This window comes from Puma concolor, chromosome E3 (genome assembly GCF_028749965.1).
Source record: "Puma concolor isolate L17-30 chromosome E3, mPumCon1.1.hap2, whole genome shotgun sequence".
Lineage (NCBI taxonomy): Eukaryota > Metazoa > Chordata > Mammalia > Carnivora > Felidae > Puma > Puma concolor.
The window spans coordinates 29,495,554-29,518,537 of record NC_141682.1 but is presented as its reverse complement, the minus strand read 5'-3'; the positions used below and the strand labels follow the sequence as shown (position 1 = coordinate 29,518,537).

At 47.0% G+C, this 22,984-nt stretch overlaps 1 long non-coding RNA gene across 2 annotated transcripts in view; it reads left to right on the top strand.

The window, feature by feature from the left end:
* Positions 1-1,052: 1,052 nt before the first annotated feature.
* Positions 1,053-22,984, top strand: part of LOC147573092 (uncharacterized) — a 668,158-nt gene continuing 646,226 nt past the window's right edge. For both annotated transcript variants that reach the window (XR_015245518.1, XR_015245517.1), the window contains exon 1: positions 1,053-1,200. This is a non-coding gene — a long non-coding RNA (uncharacterized LOC147573092). The remainder of the gene's footprint in view (positions 1,201-22,984) is intronic.

The following is a 22,984-nucleotide window of genomic DNA, read 5'->3' as shown; positions in this document are numbered from 1 at the left end:
AGGCAGCTGGTTTGTTACCGTGCAAGTGTTTTCTGTGAGTGCCGATCAGCTCTCTTCTAATGCAATTTCTCCTTTTCTTGTTCCTCCTCTTTTCCTGCCAGTGTTGGGGCCTCTGTGTGGCCTCTGGATTCAGAAATCCAGGCATCAGGAGTTTGGACCCCCATTGGGCCATGTCCACCTGAAAAACCCTCCAAAAGCTTCCTTTAACTTAAAATAACATCCACATTCTATAGGGGGACCATGGGCCCTGTCACTTTCCCCTCCTTTATTCATCCCTACTCACATGGCCTTTCTCAACTCGTATGTCCACATTCTTTCCACCCCAGGGCCTTTGCACGGGCTTTCCTCTCTGTCCGAAACTCGCTCACCTTTCGTCATGGTTGTCTCCTTCCCTGACGTGTCTGTCTAAGTGTGATCTTCTTAGAGGTCCCTTCCCTGACCCCCAGTTGAAGATAAATCCCCTTTGCTATTCTGTCATGCGCATAAGCTCAATTAGGGTTGCTGGAGAAAAATAGGGTGCCCAGGCAAGTTTGAATTTTGGATTAACACCAAAAATTTTCTGGAATTGCATGGGATTTTTATTGATTGAAAAATTTGAATTTCAAATTTAACTGGATCACCTGTATTTTATTTGCCCAGTCTGGCAGCCCTGCCCTCAAAGACACGTGTTGAACGAATGAATGTGAAGCTCTTAGCACAGAGCCTGGCACCCAGTAGGCTCGAAGTACAGAAGTGCACGTTCGTGGTCACCTTCCTCCTCCTCATCTAATTGCCTCTCGGAACTCCAGTCTCCCTGCTCCCTTTGGCTCTTTGGAGACAGGCAAGAAAATGTTTCCTACCAGAGGGCCATCACCTGGCTCCTTAGAAGAGCATAAAATATTCTCTGCCGCAGTTTTGGAATCCGATTGCGGTGCTGTTTGGCAGGGAAACGCAGTGAGTTATCACAGAGCGTTCCCTCCAGCGCTGGGTCATGCAAATATTTATTGCGAGCGTTAAATAATAAATGGAACAGCCTGCCCAATGGTAAATCTGTCATGTTTGGTTTCAGCCAGAAGTTGTGACGGCTCTGGAATTGCTGCCCGTTCCACTGCCTCCGCCTGCCCTCCACAGGCGCAAGGCAAACATCCGAGCTCTCCGATTAGACAGCTGGATGCCAGAGGGGGCAGCGGAAGATTCTCAGCCAGGTGTGCAAGCTGGCAGGTAAGGCTGGGCTGCGGCCCAGGAACCAGAGCTGACGAGACGCTGGGCAGGCCCGGGCCCTTGCGGACACGCTGCTGCCACCGTCCCCGCGGGGCACCGTCTCGTGGTCCACATCTTGAGTGATCTTGCAATATCACCCCTGATGCTCATGTCAGCTCCACTCTGGCTGACCGGCCAGAGCTGGCCAGTTTTTGAAAGGACTTGTCTTTCCACCCTCTTTTCTAGGCCAAGCGGTGGGTGAGGAGAGGAATGAGACCTTGTGTCAGGTGATCAGATGCAGGAGTGTGTCCTGAGGGATGCACTGTGGGACCCTGTACATATCCTGCCCTTTAAACCTGATGTCACAGCGTCGACATCAAACATGTGGGTTCTTGAGCCAGAAACATCTGAGTTGGAATCCTCCCTCTGCACTTAGACATTGTACAGCCTCGGGCGAGCCGTGTAACATTCTGGAGGCACTGTTTCTTGAGCTGTAAGGTGGGGGAAAGGATGGTGCTTACCACCTGGGGTTGTTTTGAAGCTTCAGTAAGATCATGCACGTGAAAGGCTTAGTCCTGTGCCTGGGACCTCGCGAGTTGTTGCCGATGCTGGCTCTAGTGGTGAATGAGGATCCGGAGAGAAAGGGGCCCTGCCCAGATTCACAGACAGGGCTGCCTTGGTCATGCGGCATGCATAAGTCCCATCTTGGGATTATGGGGTGAATGGTCACTGAGTGGTGGAATTTGGGCTCCAACCTGGCATTTTATGGCTCCAAAAATAATGCTCTTTTTCCTACCCCAGATCTGCCCTCTTGTGGGATGGTGGGTGCTGTGGCCCATGCGCTGACCCCAGCCCTCATGGCTTGAGATTGGTGGTGTGCTTGCAGTGGTCGGGGGTGTATTTGGAACCCTGGGTGGGGCTGCACAGAAGAGGGATACCGCTTAGGACGTGTGTGGCTTGCAGCTCCTAAGAACCCAACTTGAAGAGGCTTAGACAGTAATGGCAGTTACTGTGTCACAGATGGAGACGCTGTGGCTGGTGCACTTGTGGCCTAGCTGTGTACTGGTGGATCCAGCCTCTTTCCCCCTTTCTGCTCCTTCTGCTACTTGCAGCAGGCGGCTCTTGATCTCCTGGTCTCGAGATGATGCCAAAAGAGAAGCGGGCCCAGCTCTTCCACTTGGGACCCACTTCTGGGATCACTCTCCCAGAAGCTCTCAGCTCACTTCTCCGTGAGTCTCATTGGTCAGAACCACGATGCCCTTTTTCTAGGCAGTCACTGGCACGGAAAATGGAATTTACCACGATTGACTTAGACCAGCAGTTTTCGAAGTGTGAAAGTGTGGTCCCCAGACCAACATCATCAGCCTCACCTGGGAGCTTGTTAGGAATTCAAATTCTTTGGCCTCAGCCCAGCAACTCTGACATGAGGCCCACAATCTATGCTCGAATAAACCCTTCAGATGATTCTGATGGACACTAAGTGTGAAAACCTCTGGTTTGAGCCAGGGATCTTTTCCTGTGGAGAGCTGGCTTGTACATATTTTAGCCTAGTAACCACCCAGTCACTGTAGTAGCTGCTCACCCCTGCTGTCGTTATGTGAAAGCAACCATGTATGATACCTGCCTGAACAAGCCTGCTTATGGACACCGGGATCTGAATTTCATGTAACTCTTACGTTGGAGGAAATATCGTTAGGGTTTTGATGTTTTCCAGCCACTCAAACATGTAAAAGTCATTTTCAGCTGCCTGGCCACACAGAAGCAGATGGCTGTCCAGGTTTAGCCCACAGGCCATGGTTTACCAACCCTGGTGAAGACTGATGGAGATTCATCTTCTGAAAGTGGCGAGGGCCCTGCTTCTCGTGAAATGCAGAGAGCCCCAGCTCCTGAAAGGGGTTGGAATTTGGCTTATAAGGACGAAGGGGGCACATAGCTCTTGTGTGTTCACCGGCACTGTTTGCCAGAGGAGCTCCCAAATACGTCTTGCTTTTAAAGTCTTGACTTCGTTTTATTTCTTAGGCAGAGTCTTCGTCTGTTTACTGAAGTCAGTCTTCACTGCCCTGAAAAGCCTGGATATAATTCATTCTTGTACCTCAAACTCCATCTCCTGGTCCCTGGTGGCATCAGAGCCTGGGAACGTAACAGTACATGTGTGCAGGACACTGTTTCACGCTTCTTTTTTTTTTATTTTTTATTTTTTATTTTTAACGTTTATTTATTTTTGAGACACAGAAAGACCGAGCATGAAGGGGGGAGGGTCAGAGAGAGGGAGACACAGAATCTGAAACAGGCTCCAGGCTCTGAGCTGTCAGCACAGAGCCCGACGCGGGGCTCGAACTCATGGACCGCGAGATCATGACCTGAGCCGAAGTCGGCCGCTTAACCGACTGAGCCACCCAGGCGCCCCTATGCTTCGTACACATTCTTCATGGTCCTGTAAGATGGAAGTCTCACCGCCCTGTTGTAGGTGGGGAAATGGAGCAACCAGCTGTGCAAAAGTCCGAGGCCCAGCACCTAGAGCCACATTGCACTTCCCCACTTCTTCTACTTCACACCGGTTCTTGGGGCTACTCCCTGGAAGGTTCCACTGTCCCCCCGTCTGGCTGTCAGCCTCCCTCTTTCCTTAGGAGAAGATAGTAATCCTGATAATGGCATCAGTAATGATAAATAACCAACGTGTGATTAAGAGCTTACTGCCTTCCAGATGCCGTCCTAAGCACTGCATATACATTACTTCTTTGAACGTATGGCCCCATTGTAGGTGAAGAAACTGAGGCACGGAGAGGTGAAGGAAGCCATGGTCACCACTAGGAAGTGGTTGCCTGACCCTGGGCCCCAGAGCCCAAGCCTGGTTAATTACTAGAAGGAGGCCCATCATTAAAACAGAATCGAAATGATTATACAGAACACCTTAACTCTGCCATTCCTCATTCACCCCCTGCCTCAAGTCTTTTGAACTTGAACATAGCAGTTTAGTTTTGCTTTTGTTGCCTTCTGACTGGCTAGTTGAAATATAATAAGTTTTGTTGAAGAAACATACCTTTAAGTTTTAGAACCAGCTACCTATAGCCCTCTATAAATATGATGACGAGCAGGAAAAGCAGACACTTGGTTGTTTTCCTCTCTGGTATCGAGAATAGAGAATTTAAGCTTCTACGATTTGGCGTGTGCTGTGGACTGAATTCATATGTTGGAGCGCTAACCCCCAGTATGAGGGTATTTGGAGGTGGGCCTTTGGAAAGTAATGAGGTTTAGGTAAGGTCTTGATGCTAGGGCCCTCGTAAGGGGATTAGTGCTCTGATAATAGGATGGGAGACCAGAACCCACTCTTTCTCCGCCACATGAGGACATAGTGATGAGGTGGCTGTCTGCAAGCCGGGATGAGAGCTCACCCCAGAACGTGGCCGTGCAGGTGCCCTCATCTCAGACTCTGGCCTCGAGAACTGTGGGAAGATCAAGCTCTGGTGTTGACGCCAGTCTGTGCTATTTTATTACAGCAGAGCCCAAGATGAGTAAGATCACTGAAGTCTGGTCCTGGCCTGCTGGGAGTATGCAACCTCTCAGAATAAAGGGTGAAAGGCGACAGCCTCGAAGCTGCTCAGTTCTGTGCCTTCCACCCCTTGTCATCGCCAGCCTCTCCAGGATATGGGCGCACCTGGTGCGGAGCTGAGAAGGGCTGGGATCCGTGAGAGGAGCCTTGGGAAGTCAGAGCAAACGGGGATAGTAGCTGTCTCTCTAGCGGTTACTGCCCTTGAGGGGTGACGCTACAGGGACCAGGAGACTCGGGTTCGAGCACATGAGTGTTTTCTCCTTTAACAAGATATCTGCAAGTGGGGGCTTCGGGATTGTTCCTATGGCTCTGGTTTGCATCCCCGAGACTCTCCTGGCCTCCCTCTCCAGGCCCCGGGATGGCTCTCACTTCGTGTCCTCATCTGATGAGGTCAACAGGCAGGCCTGGGAGGGGGTGGGGTGTGTGGAGGTTCAGATTGCCTCTCCTCGTATGAGTTATTTGCTGCATTAACAAATTACTCCAAAATTCAGCGTCTTTAAAGGACATTCATTATCTGTGGCCAGAAGTCAGAAGCAGTTCAGCCGGGTAGTTCTTGTTCAGGGTTTCTTGAGAGGTTTCGCTCAAAACGTTGGCCGGGGCTGTCATCTTCTGGAGGCTTGACCGGGGCAAGAGGATCTGCTCCAAGATGCCTCACACAGATGGCTGGCACATTGGTGCTGGCTCTCGGCTGTGGGCCTCTCCACAGGGCTGCCTGGGGGTCCTCGCAATGTGGCAGCCACGTCCCCAGGGTGAGTGATTGGGAGAGCACAAGGGGGAAGCCGCAGGGCCTTTCATGTTCTAATCTTGGAAGCCATATGTTGTCACTTCTGTGTCCTATTTGTTACAAATGAGTCACTAAATTGAGCTCACACTCAAGAGAAGGGTTCCATCTTTTGAAGGGAGGAGTATTGAGGAATTTGTGTACGTATATTAAAACCGTTGCACTCCTTATCAACCTGTTATCAGAGAGGAAGATCTTTCCCAGGGGGCCCCCTCCCTCAGATGCCCCCTACGTCTCAGTGGTTTGTTCTGGGTTCCATGTGCCCCACCCCCCTCCACCCCAAGGGACTGATCCATCTTTTCTGAGAGAAGGATCTCTGAACGGAACTATTAGAAGAATTGGGGTGGGGAAGGTGGCTTTTGGCTGCCTGTTGACAGCGTGTGCTGCAGTATTTTATACACTTCATCTTTAACAACCTTGCAGAACTATGATTAATGCCCATAATTTGCAAATAAAGAAACTGTGGTTCAAAGAAGTAATCCCCCTAAGGTCACACAGCACATAAGATGGGAGAACTCCAGTCCATCTAGCTCCAAAGCTTACATTCTTCTTTGTGTAGCCTTCCCGTCAAAACAGTATTTCTTAGCTGCAGGGAAGCAACGGGGATTGTGGCCCACAGACAGCTTTTGGTGACGTTTAGAGGCATTTCTGGTTGTCACAACTGGAAGTGCCATTGGGTAGAAGGCAGGGATGCTTCTCACCATGCTGTCGACCTCAGTGTGAATAGGGCCAAGTATGAGAACCCCTGTATTAGGACCAGTTCTTTGAGGACAAGAACCATGCTTTCTTTGTCCCTTCTGAGTCCTCTCTGCTCACCCTGATCCTGGCATGTTGTAAGTGTTCAGTAAATACTGAGTAGATGAACAAATGTGCCGTCCCGAATCCCAGATTCAAAGAGTCATAGACTTGGAAAACTGGGGGGTTTTGGGGTGTGGAGAGGATCACTGCTGCTCCCAGTGGACTCACCCAAGCCCCCAGCTTCCACTGGTTGTAAGAGGCCTAGCAGAAGCATGGTCCTCCTGCATTTGAACTTGGTCTGACGTATTCCCCCATATGTGAAGGGGGCTAACTGTTGGACGGTGGTCAAGGTTGGTCACCAGTTCATCTGTGAGATTGTGGAAGTAGAGGGCACAAACACAGACACACTTCTCTCAATCTACCCATTTCTAAATGGACTAGCCCCTGGGGAGGAAACACAGTAATTTCTTTCTCACTGCCCTTCATTCCTGGCTCTGCTCTTTGTAGGCAGTTGCTGGTGCTTCAGGGCAAAGATAATGAAAGTTCTTTCATGTGTCAGACTCCTTTCCCCAGGAGACAGAGCCCCGGCATCAGCCAGAGCAGAAGGCCTGGGCTCTGGGAGCCTGGCTTGGAGGCCAGGAGGTCCGTGCACGTGCTTTCTTGGGAACGGGCTGGGGACTTGCAGTGATCACTAATTATCTCACAATTGACATTTCAGTGCCCGCCGGCTTCTTCGTCGGATGTTTCTGTATCATGTCAGGTTATGAGAAAAAGCAGTATTCTGTAATGGCTAGGCAAGCCCATTTTCTTTTTTTCTAAAGGTCAGTTTTTACAGCAAGGAAAGAGCCTTGAATTTACTCTAAGTGTATACCATTAGGCAGAAAATTCATAGTATCTTCACACTTAGGAGTTATTATCTCCATTTTGCAGTTGAGAAAACCGAGGCTCAGAGAGGTTAAGTGGCTTGCCAGAGATTTCCTGGACTTTAAGTGGTAGAGTGGGCGTTCGGAGCCAGGACTGTCTGTCCACCCCTCCCCACACCCTTGCAGTTTCCAAGTCCACAGTTTATTCCCTCTGCCATGCCCTTGTGGCGACCTGGACCCCGTCTTCAAAGCCTTGGAAGTGCTGTCGATGGAACGTTTGTGTCCCTCCCCAAAAGGCGTTTGTTTTGATGGTTTTAGGAGGTGAGGTCTTTGGGAGGAGAGTGGGTCACGAGGGTGCAGTCCTCATGGGTGGGGTTAGTGCCCTTCTAAAAGAGGCCTTGGGGAACTCCCTCAGCACTTCTTGCCATTGAGGTTCTATTTTACAGATAAGGAAGCTTAGATCCGGGAGGTTAGCTTGGAAGAAGTCACAGAGAGTGACCGAGTTGGGGTTTAGCCCCAGACATCTGCCTCCAAAGCCCACGTTCTCAGCCGCACTCCAGACACACTGTGACAGGCTGCCTCTCTCCTTCCACCGTCAGTGGGGATGGCAGGCAAGGGGCTGCAGGCAGGGTGGGGCAAGTCTGATAAACAGGATCAGACTTACTAACTGGGTGCTTCTCAGATGAGTGTTGTGCTGTGCGGGCGTGGACAGAATGCAGCTGGGGTGAGCAGCACCTTTACTCTGGGGGTACCTGCCCTCAGGGTCACTGCCATGGGTCTTCCGGGCTCAGTGCTCACTTAGTCACGCACCTGCTTAACTCTGAACACCGGCACTAATGGTGTGTGGTCGTCTAAACCTTAATTTGTAGGGGTGCCTGGGTGGCTCAGTCGGTTAAGCTTCCCACTTCAGCTCAGGTCACGATCTCATGGCTCTTGAGTTTGAGCCCCGCATCCGGCTCTGTGCTGACAGCTCAGAGCCTGGACCGTGCTTCAGATTCTGTGTCGCTGTCTGTCTCTGCCCCTCCCCTGCTTGTGCTCTGTCGCTCTCTCTCTCTCTCTCCCCATCTCTCTCAAAAATAAATAAACATTAAAAATTTTTTTAAAACCTTAATTTATAACTGCTTAGCAACTGTCCAACTTTACAGATCTGGTCATCGTGAGCTGTAGCCAGAAAGGCTTCCTTGACCGTACATCAGTTTTCAAACCCTAAATGTCAACTGATGTTGGAAAAAGGAAGACTAAACAGTGAAGGCATCAGGAGAGATCCTCAGTGGAATTATGTGTCTGTCGCGGACAACCCACATGTCTTGGGGGTCTTTTACTTCCGTATTCCCCTGTAGCATCGGGGAAAGCCTTTTGTACCAGCCCGTGAAAATCTGCATTTCTTTACCCTTCTCACTCACATTCGACAAGGTTTACCTGAGTAGCTCTGCCTCTTCAAGAATCACTTCCTCATGCTTTGGCTTCTTTTTGTCCTGCACAGGCACAAGATCTTCAAGGATAGATAGGTTGGTGTTTTCTCCTTTCTGCAGCCCACACTTGCTGCTCACTTGCTGTTGGTTGGCTGGCCAAGGACCAACCTGTAGAGCCCACTGTAGAGGGTTGTTGTTGTTGCAGTTGCTTTGTTGAATAACTAGTTATCACCAGCACTCAAGACAATTGGTTTAAACACCCAGGTCAAAGCCAAGAGTTCTGAACATGACACATTCTGTCTGAAGATCGGCAACAAGTTCTGCTTGAGAGGATATTGGACGCCACCATCTCCTGAGTTGTCTTTGTCTTTCAGCCATTGACCTTACCATCTTCATATGAACTTTGACCTGGCAGAGTGCTGACATGGTATTGGGTGGGGTGGGGGGGAAGGTGGGGGCTGGTGGTGGAATTTAAGAGTGAAGGCCAGTCTGTAAGCTATAGCCTCTCTCCAGCACCTACCCTGAGAAGTATCAGGCAGATTGCAAGGAGTTAAGTCATGTGGTGTCAACTCTTGCTAAGGTATTAGTCATGTTACAACACATACATGTCGCAGATCAACATATTATATACCTTAAATTCATACAATGTTATATGTCAGGTGTATCTCAGTACAGCAATTACATATGACCAGAATAGAAAGAGTTCAGTAAGATGACAATTGTGAAGGCAAATTTGGGGTTCCACTACCAAACTGCCCTTTCTCCCAGAAACATCATCTCCCTTGCCATGCAGATCTCCATCAACTAATGAAAATGGCCACAGCTCCATGGCTGCAAATCTGACTTTTCTGTCCAGGTGAACTACTCTTTTTTTTTTTTTTTAATGTTTTTAATGTTTATTTATTTGAAAAAGAGAGAGAGAGAGAGAGAGTGCAAGTGAGCACAGGCAGGATTGGGAGAGGGGCAGAGAGAGAGGGAGACACAGAATATGAAGCAGGCTTCAGGCTCTGAGCTCTCAGCACAGAGCCAGATGCGGGGCTCAAACTCATGCACCACGAGATCATGACCTGAGCTGAAGTCAGACGCTTAACCAACTGAGCTACCCAAGTGCCCTTTAGGTGAACTATTCTTAAAAAGACCCCATGCAAATCTAGAAAGATTAGGAATGGTCAAATAATTTATTTTCTTGAAACAAGGTCACTGAAGCATAAGACACATGAGTGATAATAAACGTGTATTTTTCACATTGGTCACCTTACCCCTGCTTTCTCATTAATGCTTTCCCTCAGCCTCTTCCCTCAGACCCTGCAAGAGTCCTTCTCTGGCTTGTTAATGGGAGACGTGGATGGAAGAGAGAGCTGGCTTGTGTCTCCTCAAGACCTGATCACACCTCTTTCCTCTGTTGTGGAATATCTGAACATCCAGTGACTACCACATGGCCAGCTGGCAGGGAAGCTCAGTTTTCCTCTGGCTCTCCTGGGACTCTGATTTGTAGACTGGGCTGAGATCAGATAGCCCTTGGGATCCAGGTGGGCAGGGCCTGGCTCCCTGGGCTGCTGGCAGGTGCCATCTGGCTGTCCTGGGGTTGCCTAGGGAAGTGGTTCCCACCTTGATAGTGTCTGAGGAAAGAGAGGGCGGAGGGCTGGGCAGTTGTCAGGCTGGGAGTTGGTGGGGATGGGAGCAGGAGCAGAGTGTGCCAGGGAGGGCGTGGCCAGCTGCTCTCAGGGCTTCCGGCGCCTCTGCCGAGAGGCTGTGTCCAGACAGCCTCTGTCTGTCCCTTCCTCCTCTTCCGCCATAATCCCCATTGTGCATCTCCCTGGCCTGAGACTCCTACAGGTGATTCGGGGATGTGGTGTTGAACCAAGTCTAGATTGGCTATGTGCGTGGTAATGGGTGTCATTCAAGGATGAAAAGCAGCTTGTCTTAGTCTGAGTGAGCCACCGTAACAGAATACTGTAGACTGGGCACCTTCAACAAACATTGATTTCTTACAGTTCTGTGGTCTGGAAGTCTAAGATTCAGGTGTCGGCCAATTTGATTCTTGGTGAGGCCTCTTCTTGGCTTGTGGATGGCCACCTTCTCCTTGTGTGTTCACATGACTAAGATAGAGAGCTCTCTTCTTATAAGGTTATTAATCCCATCATGGGGCCCTCCTTCATGACCTCATCTAATCCTGATCTCCAGCAGCCTCCGCTCCTAATATTATAACATTGGGAGTTAGGGCTTTAACATACGAATTTTATGGAGGGGGCACATTTAGTCCCTAACCCAGATCCTTAACTCAGCCCTGCCTCATGTGCAAGGAGCTGTCAGTCTTGCTGGGAGCTTTTATGTCTTAATGTGTATGAGGGAAGCTTCCTAAAATAGGCACCCAGGGGTTGTGGGCCCTGCAGAGAACATTTGATCCAAGCCTGAGACCTCAGGCTGTCAGAAACCAGAGGCCAAGGTCTGGGAGGGAGGCAGGAATCCAGGGGGGCCACCAGGGAGGCTGGCCTCCAATGAAGCCTGGAGGAATAATAGGGCTTGGGTGTATGAAGACGTTGGATGTATGTATGTGGGCTGGAAGGGCCTGGGGTGGGGGTGGGGGTGGAGATGTAGAAGCTGGTTTGGGTGAAGGCACAGTGAGTGAAGTAGGGACCCACTGGTTGGGGATGGGAACTTGAATGCTTCCCTGTACCTGGCTTGTCTCCCAGACACATGTTCTCCATCCACGTGGGCTTTGGATGTGTTCAAGAGCAGAGGAATGAAAGCCAGAGGCTGGGGCTGGAATCCTGCTTGTCTTTTTCAGCTATGTCACCTGGGGCGAGCCACCAGGTTATCAGAGCCTTTGGCTCCTCATTAGGAAAATGGAGGAAATGGCCTCTATGCCCCACATGGCTCCTGTGAAGGTCTGGGGTGATGAGAGATGAGAAGGTGCCTTGTAACCAGCGAAGACATTCAGCTACACCTTCTGAGCATCAGAACCAATTGTTGGGGGTCCACAGAAGAGTTGGGGGTCGTGGACAGAGTGGGCTTACAGGTTCGTGGCTGGAGCCCCCAGACCTCTTCTTCCCTTTGCCTGCTCTGAGCAGGAGTGAGTAATGCTCACTTCACCCCAGGATTGGTCAAGTAATTCGCTGGTCCTTTTGCCTCTCTGGGACATCTGCTGATCCTGGCATACCTGGAGCTATTTTGTGGGTGCTGTATTCTCTCTTTAGGGGCCCATGGGAGGCACCGATTGGTCCTTGCCCTCCCTCTGGCAGTCCTCCTCACATGGGACAGTGAGGAGTATACTGTTTGTCCATCAAGTCTTGTCTGTCCATCCCATCTATCTGTTCATCTACCTACCATCTTCAGACATAGGGTATTTCAGGAAGGGACTCCCTTTTTTTAAATGTTAATTTATTAGTTATTTATTTAGAGAGAGAGTGCACATGAGTGGGGGAGGGGCACAGAGTGAGGGAGAGAGAGAATCCAATGCAGGGCTTGATCTCATAAATTGTGAGATCGTGACCTGAGCTGAAATCAAGAGACGCTTAACCGACTGAGCCACCCAGGTGCCCCAGCTAAGTGTCAAGGGACTCCCTTTTTGCATGCAAGGAGACTGAACCTGAAAGGGGAACTATTTCTCGGCATAAATGACTGAGCCCCATTCTCAGTCTGTGTTGCGCTAGGGATTTGGAGTCAAATCTGTTTTCTCTCTGTCTCCACGTATATGAGTCCTGGATCTGTTATGACTTCTCCCGAACCTCTCAAACTCCTGAGCTGTCACATCCCCCCTTCCACCAGTACCCTACCCCTGATCGCCTCTTGTGGTAAGGCTAACGATTGTGCTACCACGACATTCCAAAAGGGATGACAGTTCCACCTTCCATCAGCCCTGGGCTCTCCCTGCCTGTCAGCAGTGGGTGAGCCCACGCCACAGTACATTTTAGAATCTGAGTCCTGGGTTCCTTCTTGATATCAACTCTCCTAGGTTGTCTTCTTCAGAAACAGACTCTGAGATGGAGATTTGCCTGCAGGAAGTTGGCAGGGGAGACAGTCCAAGAAGCAGTGAGGGAAGCAGGATTAAGCAAAGGGGAGGCTAGCTTGTGATGAGGTAGCTGTGGAAGCCTCAGCTAATCCCACTTGGAGCTCTGAAGCTGGGAAAGGCCTTCAGCCTTGTGACCAGCTTGAGATGGGGACTGCCCCCTGGGATGAGGCAGCTCTCTCTGGCCAAGGGGGATTTCTGAGGCAGACTCAGTGGTTATCTGTCAGGAGCCAACTTCCTGGCAGCTGGGCAATGAGCTGTGCAGCCCTGTGGGGTGACCATGGTCACTCTCCTTCCAAGTCACTATCTGTGATGTAGAACGAACAGACAGTGGTGGGTCTCTGGACCCATCTATGCCCAGGACCCCACTTTTCTCCAGCAACAGCTTCACCCTCTGCATGACCGTGGTGGGGGCTGTAAAACTCTTCCATGTTGACCCCCTGGCCAAGGTTGCCTTGCTCAGGGGGAGGGGGCATCTCAGTGAAGCTGGCCCACAAGTGGATTGCCCACCTAAGAGCACCTGCACTAAGCTGGTGCAATCAGAAATCTTCCCTTGTTTGGTGTTGTGGTGGCCAGGGAGTTGTGTGTGGAACATAATATTAATCAGCACTTCCTTGAGCACGGGAGGCCTATGATGCAAATCTTGGGAACTTCAGTGGTTGGGGAGGAGGCCAGTTTGCAGTGGGAGATATGAATCTGATGTGCAGAGGGAAACAGAGGTGAAAGGCAGGGTCATATGAGCCCTGGTGAGCTCTGGGGCCCTGGTTCCAGATCTTTGTGAAGCGTACTCTCTTATCTACCTTCCCCTTGTTTTTTTTAATTTTTTTTTTTCAACGTTTATTTATTTTTGGGACAGAGAGAGACAGAGCATGAACGGGGGAGGGGCAGAGAGAGAGGGAGACACAGAATCGGAAACAGGCTCCAGGCTCTGAGCCATGAGCCCAGAGCCCGACGCGGGGCTCGAACTCACGGACCGTGAGATCGTGACCTGGCTGAAGTCGGACGCTTAACCGACTGCGCCACCCAGGCGCCCCTCCTTCCCCTTGTTTTGATTGTTTAACCTTTCTTTAACTATCACTTTATTTTTATTTATTTTATTTTATTTTTTTATTTAAATTCAAGTTAGTTAACATACATACAGCATAGTCTTGCCTTCAGGAGTAGAATAGTATTTTTTTTCAAGAAATTTTTTTTAATGTTTATTTATTTTTTAAAGAGAGAAAGCATGAGCTGGGGAGGGACCCAGAGGGGGCAGAGGATCCAAAGCAGGCTCCAGGTTCTGAGCTGACAGCAGAGAGCCAATGTGGGGCTCGAACTCACGAACTGTGAGATCATGACCTGAGTCGAAGTTGAACGCTTAACTGACTGAGCCACCCAGGCACCCCAACTATCATTTTATTAAATCCCCGTTTTTGCTTAAGCCACTTTGAGTTGGATTCCTGTTAATGGCAACCAGGTGAATGCTAGTACATGTAAAACTGTAAAGAGTTGTTCTTTTAAACGTGGCTCAGTCTGATGTGGTGAACCCTTTTATCCAATTGATAAAGTTCCAACTTAACAGCCCCCTATGGGTGTGGCTCTAGAGGTCACAGGCTGGGGTCCCAAGGACTATTTCCATCACGCAAATGTATTTTGCTTGATTGGTATGATGTTTGAAAAGATCCAGTTGTAATCACGTACTAATTGAGAGGTTTGTATAGCATCTGGCCTTTTAGTTCCTCTTAGTATATTGGAAGATCTGGCAGCATTGGGCCTGTGTTTCCACATGGAAACAGATGGCGGGTACAAGATGAGAAGCAGCTGACCCACCTTTGAATGGGGCATGCTCTCTGGTTTGCCACAGACCCCCACCCTTCCCTATTGCTTTTATCCCTCCTTCTTTCTTAATGTACCTTCTTGTATTCTGCAGCCACTTTAGTTTGTGGTTCCTTTTTCATGGATGCTGCTGAGTTGTATGGCTTCGTCTGAGCTTGTCAAAGGTTCCAGAGAGGGCCAGAACAGATCGTGCACACTGTGGAGGGAGCGAACACAGTAGGGTGGGTGGGGGCTCTCGGATAGCCTAAAGCTTTCTGAGATCACAAAGCTACACAAATGTGAATTACCATCATCATTATTAATAACAACTGAAAGGACAGGAGGCAAGGAAGCCAGCCCCCACTGCACCACCTCCCCAAGCCCAGAAGGGTATTTGTGCCATCACGGTGGCATTTATCATTGGCATTGGCAGTTATTATTAAACTATGTCAACTTGCAAATGCAAAATGTTTACCAAACGAACTAACATGAGCTGGCAGAAATAATATCTAGGCACTGTCTACCTTTAAGTGTTCTTTCTATAAATTGCTGTGGCATTTCTCCAGGGCTCAGAGTCAACGGAGAAGAAAAGAAATGACTCTTCTGGCTTGTTGAAGGTGTTACTTGTTATCCTGGCTCATATTCTGTTTGTCCCACTGTCTCCCTGGCCTCTGCTCATGTGGAGTCTTAGACTTGGGAGACGGGACATTGCTCGCCAACTCTCTCCCCTGGTCGCATTTATTAAAAAGTGGGCAAAGTGTCTCTCCCTTTGCGTCTGTCTCCTTCCCGAGCCAAAGCCTGTTGACTACAATGCATCATTTTCAAGCTCAGAGTGCAGGCAGCGGTTTGATAAAGCATCTTGCCGTGATCTGCCAGTGGGCCACACCTCGAAAACATGGTTTTATATAACCTTGTGTGTCTGTGGCTGCCTTACTTCTCCTAACTCCCATGTCATTGTGGCTTTAATTAATGCACATCCAGGACCCGCTGTAGTCAGGCACACCTCTGGGTCTCTGCCTGCTCTGTCTGACCTCCCTCCCTCCCGTATTTATGGGTGTGCCGCGGAGGTTCCCTCTTCCATGTTGTTCCTCTAAAATGTCATTTCCTGCTGTGACTTGCTGCAAACATCTCCTCTTACCAGACTTCCTTTGATGTTTAAGGAGCCTGCAGGACCTGAGTTTTTGTTTTGAATGGTTTTTTTAATTGAAGTATAGTCGATACACAGTGTTATTAGTTTCAGGCGTAGTGATCTGAGCTCTCTGTATGTTCTGCTGGGCTCGCCACAAGGGTAGCCTCCATCTGTCACCATACCACAGTGTACCATGGACTGTATTCCCTCTGCTGCACCTTTTATCCCTGTGACTTATTCACCCCATAACTGGAAGCCTGGCTCTCCCACTCCCCTTCACCCGTTTTGCCTGTCCCAGGACCCAAGTATTATAAGTCTGAAACTTTGAGTTCCTGAGACCCCAGACGGGACAATATGGCTTTGACACTATGGGTAGGAGAATGGCTTTGGAGAGTCATGTGGGTTTGAGTCCTGGCTCTGCTCCTTAGTAGCTATGTCATGTGGGACAAGTTACTGACCTGTGACCCTCAGTTTCCTCATCTGCAAAATGGGGATAGTGATAGGTCCTGAATCTTACTGTGAGGATGAAATGTGATGCTGTGTATAAAGTGTACATCATCACAGTGCCTGGCACACCATGAATGGTCAATAGGGACAGTTAACATAGTGTATGAGATGAAACACACATGGACCAACCTGAGGTAGATCCTGGAAATCCTTTAATTTATTAATTTATTTGTTTAAACTTTATTTATTTTTGAGTGAGAGAGAGACAGAGACAGAATAACCCATGAGCTGGGGAGGGGCAGAGAGAAAGGGAGACAGAGGGTCTGAAGCACTGACAACACAGAGCTGGATGCGGGGCTCAAACTCATGAAACGGAAAATCATGACCTGAGCTGAAATCAAGAGTCAGACACTTAATCGACTGAGCCACCCAGGTGCCCCCAGTCCTGGAATTCCTTTAAACTGAAGTCATGTCACCTCATGTTTTGACTTCTTAGCTCCTTTCTCCTAAAATGCAAGTGCAGAGAAGGATATAGCTAATTGAAGATTTTGGCTAATCAGGGTTTGCTACCTTCTGTTGGCTTTGTGTTGATTTTGGGATGAAGATCAAAATCCACAATGTGGTTTACAATGTCCTGCATGGTCAGGACCTTGCTCATCTCTTTACCCTCATCTCCTACTTCTCACTCCTTGGGTTTGGCACCCTGCCACAGGACTCTTGCACATGCTGCTGCTTCTGTGGAACCACCTTAATCCACATTAGCTGCTCATTTAGCTCCTATTCATTCCTCGGAACCCAGACACTATCTCTGGAAGCCTTCCACAACTCTCTGTTGTGAAACTGTCTCCCTTCCCTACAGAGCAGTTAGGTTTCTGATTATATATCCTTTACTGTGTTTGTTTGTCTGATTCCTCAACTGGACTGTGAGCTCCATGAGGACAGGGACCACATCTGTGTGTTACTCACTGCAGTATCACCAGTACCTGACCAAATTGTCAACAATTCACCAAATTGTTCAATGCAGGGGTGAACAAGTGACTTACTGTTTTAAGAATGTGTGTAGTCAAGATACTTGCTTGGAATCACAAGGTCCTACTCTTGGAGAAAGAAGGACCTAGAGACAAATCACTGGAAGACAGAAAATAGCATGGTAGGCTCCTGGGAAGTGGATGTTAGGATTTGGGAAGGAACTGAGCATGCTGAGTCTCCCCTGATGGACGTCCTTCTCTCCACAGTTCCACTGGCTTCTAAGCTAAGTTTTGTTTGAGAATAGGGCTATTGCTGGTGAGGTGGTTTTTTACACCTTGCCCTCTTTCTTCTTGTAAATGGAGTGTTGATAAATGGGTGGTTTAACTCACCTTAGGGTCTTATATGGTCAAAGAGAATCTTTCATTTATTCACCCAAATACTTCTTTTTTTAAATTTATTTTTTATTTTTTTTATTTTAGAGAGAGAGAGCCTGGGAGAGGGACAGAGGGGGAGGAAGAGATTTTTTTCCTTTTATTTTTTATTTTTTCTTTCATTACCTAATATTTTATTTTATTTTTGAAAATGATTTATTTATTTTTTTAATTTACATCCAAGTTATGGGGCACCTGGGTAGCTCAGTTAGTTAAGTGTCCGGCTTCAGCTCAGGTCATGACCTCACGGTTTGTGAGTTTGAGCCCCTCCTCAGGCTCTGTGCTGACAGCTCACAGCCTGGAGCCTGCTTCAGATTCTGTGTTTCCCTCTCTCTCTGCCCCTCCCCTGCTTGTGCTCTGTCTCTCTCTCTTTCAAAAATAAACACTTAAAAAAAATTTACATGCAAGTTAGTTAGCATATAGTGCAACAATGATTTCAGGAGTAGATTCCTTAATGCCCCTTACCCATTTAGCCCAGCCCCCTTCCTACAACCCCTCCAGTAACCCTCTGTTTATCCTCCATATTTAAGAGTCTCTTATGTTTTGTCCCCCTCCCTGTTTTTATATTATTTTTGCTTCCCTTCCCTTATATTCATCTGTTCTGTATCTTAAAGTCCTCATATTAGTGAAGTCATATGATATTTGTCTTTCTCTGACTGACTAATTTCACTTAGCATAATACCCTCCAGTTCCATCCACGTAGTTGCAAATGGCAAGACTTCATTCTTTTTGATTGCCAAGTAATACTCCATTGTATATATGTACCACATCTTCTTTATCCATTCATCCATCGGTGGACATTTGGGCTCTTCCCATACTTTGGCTATTGTTGATAGTGCTGCTATAAACATTGGGTGCATGTGCCCCTTTGAAACAGCATCCTTGTATCCCTTGGATGAATATTTAGTAGTGCCATTACTGGGTCGTAGGGTAGTTCTATTTTTAGTTTTTTGAGGAACCTCCATACTGTTTTCCAGAGTGGCTGCACCCGCTTGTGTTCCCACCAACAGTGCAAAAGAGATCGTCTTTCTCTGCATCCTCACCAACATCTGTTGTTGCCTGAGTTGTTAATGTTAGCCGTTCTGCCAGGTGTGAGGTGATATCTCATTGTGGTTTTGATTTGCATTTCCCGGATGATGAGTGAAGTTGAGCATTTTTTCATGTGTTGGTTGGCCATCTGGATGTCTTCTTTGGAGAAGTGTCTATTCATGTCTTTTGCCCATTTCTTCACTGGATTTGTTTTTTGGGTGTTAAGTTTGATAAATTCTTTACAGATTTTGGATACTAATTCTTTCTCTGATATGTCATTTGCAAATATCTTCTCCCATTCTGTCAGTTGCATTTTAGTTTAGCTGATTGTTTCCTTTGCTGTGCAGAAGGTTTTGATTTTGATGAGGTCCCAGTAGTTCATTTCTGCTTTTGTTTCCCTTGCCTCGGGAGACATGTTGAGTAAGAAGTTGCTGAGGCCAAGGTCAGACAAGTTTTTGCCTGGTTTCTCCTCGAGGAGTTTGATGGCTTCCTGTCTTACATTGAGGTCTTTCCTCCATTTTGAGTTTATTTTTGTGTCTGGTGTAAGAAAGTGGTCCAGGTTCATTTATATGCATGTCACTGTCCAGTTTTACCAGCTCCATTTGCTGAAGAGACTGTCTTTATTCCATTGAATAAATTCCATTTCTTCTTTTGTCAAAGATTAGTTGGCCATATGTTTGTGGGTCCATTTCTGGGTTCTCTATTCTGTTCCGTTGATTTGAATGTCTGTTCTTGTGCCAGTACCATACTGTCTTGATGATTACAGCTTTGTAGTGTAGCTTGAAGTCCAGGATTGTGATGCCTCCTGCTTTGGTTTTCTGTTTCAAGATTGCTTTGACTTTTCGGGGTCTTTTCTGGTTCCATACAAATTTTAGGATTGTTTGTTCTAGCTCTGTGAAGAATGATGGTGTTCTTTTGGTAGGGATTGCATTGAATGTTTAGATTGCTTTGGGTAGTATCGACATTTTAACAATATTTGTTCTTCTATCCAGGAGCATGGAATATTATTTCATTTTCTTTTTGTGTCCTCTTCAATTTCTTTCATAAGCTTTCTATAGTTTTCAGTGTATAGATTTTTCACCTCTTTGGTTAGATTCATTCCTAGGTATTTTATGGTTTTTGGTGGGAGAGAGAGAGAATCTTAAGCAGGCTGCGCCTGCTTGGAGCCCAGCATAGGGCTGGATCCCATGACCCTAAGGATCATGATCTGAGCTGAAATCAAGAGTCTGACACTCACCTGACTGAGCCAGCCGGGCGCCCCCACCCAAGTACTTCTTGAGTGGCTAACATGTTCCATGTGCCGAACTAGGTGATGGGGACGCCAAGGAGCATAAATGTGACTTCATTCAGTACTTAAACCGTCCCATTTACACATGTAAAGTGCTTGGCACAGAGCAGGAGCTCGATGCAGGACAACCACAGTTCATTACGTTTCCGTAATTTCCTCTATGGTTGGTGATCATTACAATGTTGCCAAATTGCCAGAAGAGGCAGAGAGCTAAATTTTTGTGACAACTCATGTCCATACAAATGTTTGCTGCAAATGTATGTTGCCTCCCTTTAATGTGTGTATAACTAATTGAAAGCGAGCAATTTATCGTGTTCAGTGAAACTAACTCTGCCACCATTAACTCGAGCTGTGGTACATTATTGAGCAGACTTTCCTCGGGGCATTGGGGTAAATTATTGTTCCTTCAATCACATCATGGTCCTTGGAGGACCAGCTGGTGGGCCAGCTTTTATTACCTGTTGTTTTTTTAATCACAACACGGAAATGATAGGAAGACATTGGGAAGGGAGACTTTTCATATAAGATGAAATGAGCCAAGATTGGAAGATGACATTTTTATTTGCCTTACAAATGGAGTAGATACAGTGTGAATGGCATTGTGAATGTGATTAAGGGCTCTGAGATCAGCTAAGCTGAACCATTCACCCTTTTGCACAGGCAGCGAGGCTTCTAGATGTGTTGGGTTCTGTTGTAGTTAGAGGTTCTAATTTTTCTGTGGCGAGGAGTTTGTCGTCAGGGGGTATGCATTTCATGGCCAATCCAAGTTAGCCTTGATTTAATCCCATTAGGGTCAGGGCCCTTCTGGGATCTGTGAGTTTTTTAAGGGTCTACCAAAATGTTTGTGGCTGAAAAAAAAAAAAAAAAAAAAGGAAAAGAAAAATATTGACTCCAAAATGCAGAAAGAAAACAGCAAAGTTGAGGTTAATGAATATTTTAAAAAATTTCCTACAAACTGTGCTACTTTGTCAATATTGCTAATTGTTAAATTTAGTGTTCATAGAGACTTCATTACATCTGAAAACGCTGGGAAATTATCATTTCCCACTTTCAAGAGCTTCTCAATATGGAGATTGCCAAGAAATCATATCCAATCAAAAAATAAATAAGTCACTTATTGCCAAATAATTTCAGAAGCAAAATTTAGAAAATTTCTCAAAAATATTTGATAGCAAAAAATCCATGTAATGTAGGATGTAGGTAAATTTGTAATATGTTTGAAATACCATCTGGTGAGACCCTTCCCCCCCCCCCCCCCCCCAGCGTATCTAGGGCATACAAAATTCTTAAAAAGGCTTTGTCATTCACCATATTCCCTCCGTATCTAGTAGTTAAGTAGATTAGATAGAAGCTATTTCTAACTGAGGCTCTTTTGAGAAGTGTTTGAGCTTTATGGTAGATTCGAATATTGTTGAATAAATACTCATTCTATGCCTCTTGACCTCACTGGGTGAGGCCATGTAACTTTGCCCTGATGGTGAGTGTAGGTTACTTCTCCACCCTTTGACTGTTGGATTGGTCATGTGACTTTCTCTGGCCAATGGGGTGCGAGCAAACGTAACTCAATTAAATGCCTGAAATGTGCTTATGTGATGAGGCTTGCCCTCTTGTGCTTCTGCCTTCTCCATGAGAACAGCATGCCTTTGTTAGTTACCAGCCTTGGAAAAATGACAGACTCATGGAGTACAGTCACCCCAGCATAACTGCAGACCTGCAGCCTCAAGCAGAGTTGCTGTAGATAACCCACAAAAGCTTGAATGAGAAATAAATGCTTGCTGAGAATTTGTGGTTGTTTGTTCTATAGCGTTATTATGGCCGTAGCTGACCGATACATGTGTCTGCTTACAGTGGGGGCTTACTTACGTTTCTGAAGCAATCACAGTATGTTTTCAACCATGTTGCTATTTATTTGTTATTTTCAACCACAATGTGGGGGTTATAACTCTGAAGCAAGTGCAGCTATTTGCACATGCTGTTTCCTCTGCCTGAAAAGTTTGTCTCCTTGCTCTTCGTATAGATGGCTCTCTTTTTATCTTTAGCTCTGGCTTTAACTGTTATTTCCTTGGAACAACCTCCTCAGATGCATTATTTAAGTACCATCTGTGGTGGAGCCTGCTATCTGCATATCCAAACATCCATATTCCCTTTTCCCTTCCTTCTCTGAAATAAAGTCCTAATTCTAACCACCCCCCCCCCCCTTGCCCCTTTTTGGGAAAATATCTCAAACCGGGAGAAAACTTACAGCTACAGTACAAATAATTCACCACCCCCCATCGTTTGTGAATAAGTGTCTGATGTGATGCCCATCATTTTCTAATACTTTACTGTGTATTTCTTAATAAAGGGCCTTATCCTACATAATTATAATAAAACCATCACAACCAGGAAATTCAGATTGATACATTGCTACCATCTAATCTACAGACCCCATTCACGTTTTGACTATTCCAGCAATGTCTTTTATAAGGTTCCAGTCCACAGTCCTACATAGCATTTAGTTACTACGTCACATTTGGAAAGAGTTCTTTAGTCCCCTTGTTACTTTCTTGACCTTGGTACTTTTAAAGTAAAGGCCATTTATTTTGTACAAGATCTCTCATTTGGGGCTTATCTGGTGTTTTCTCATGATTAGATTCAGGTTACATACCCATCTTCAGCTTCAACACCCTCACACCCAAGGCTTCTGTCCCTTGTCATGGATGCTTCCCTTGTTTGATTCCATTTAATGACTTTAAGACTGAATTAAAAAAAATTTTTTTTTCTTAACCGCTTATTTTTGAGATAGAGACAGACAGAGCACAAGCAGGGGAGGGGCAGAGAGAGAGAGACACACACACAGAATCCAAAGCAGGCTCCAGGCTCTGAGCTGTCAGCACAGAGCCCGACACAGGGCTCAAACTCATGGACCGTGAGATCGTAACCTGAGCCAAAGTCGGATGCTCAACCAACTGAGCCACCCAGGTGCCCCAAGACTGAATTTTTGAGGAAGAAACCTTAACCCCCAATTTTAATTAGGATGACATGGATTTGGCTAAAAACAAAACAAAATCAAAGAAACAAAAAACTCCCGCAGTTTGCAGTTTGTCATGAAACTTGCTGTGGTCCTATGATTTAGTTGTGGCCAGTGAAATGCAAAGAGAAGTTAAGTATAGACATTTTCTCAGAGGAAGGGGCATACCTACCTACCTTCCTTCCTTCCTTCCTTCCTTCCTTCCTTCCTTCCTTCCTTCCTTCCTTCCTTCCTTCCTTCCTTTCTTTTAAATCCATTCCTCCTATTGCTGGCCTGGGATTTGGATGCAATGGCTGGATCTCCAGATGCAATATTTGACCAGGAAGATAAGTCCACATGAGAAAAGAGGGATCCC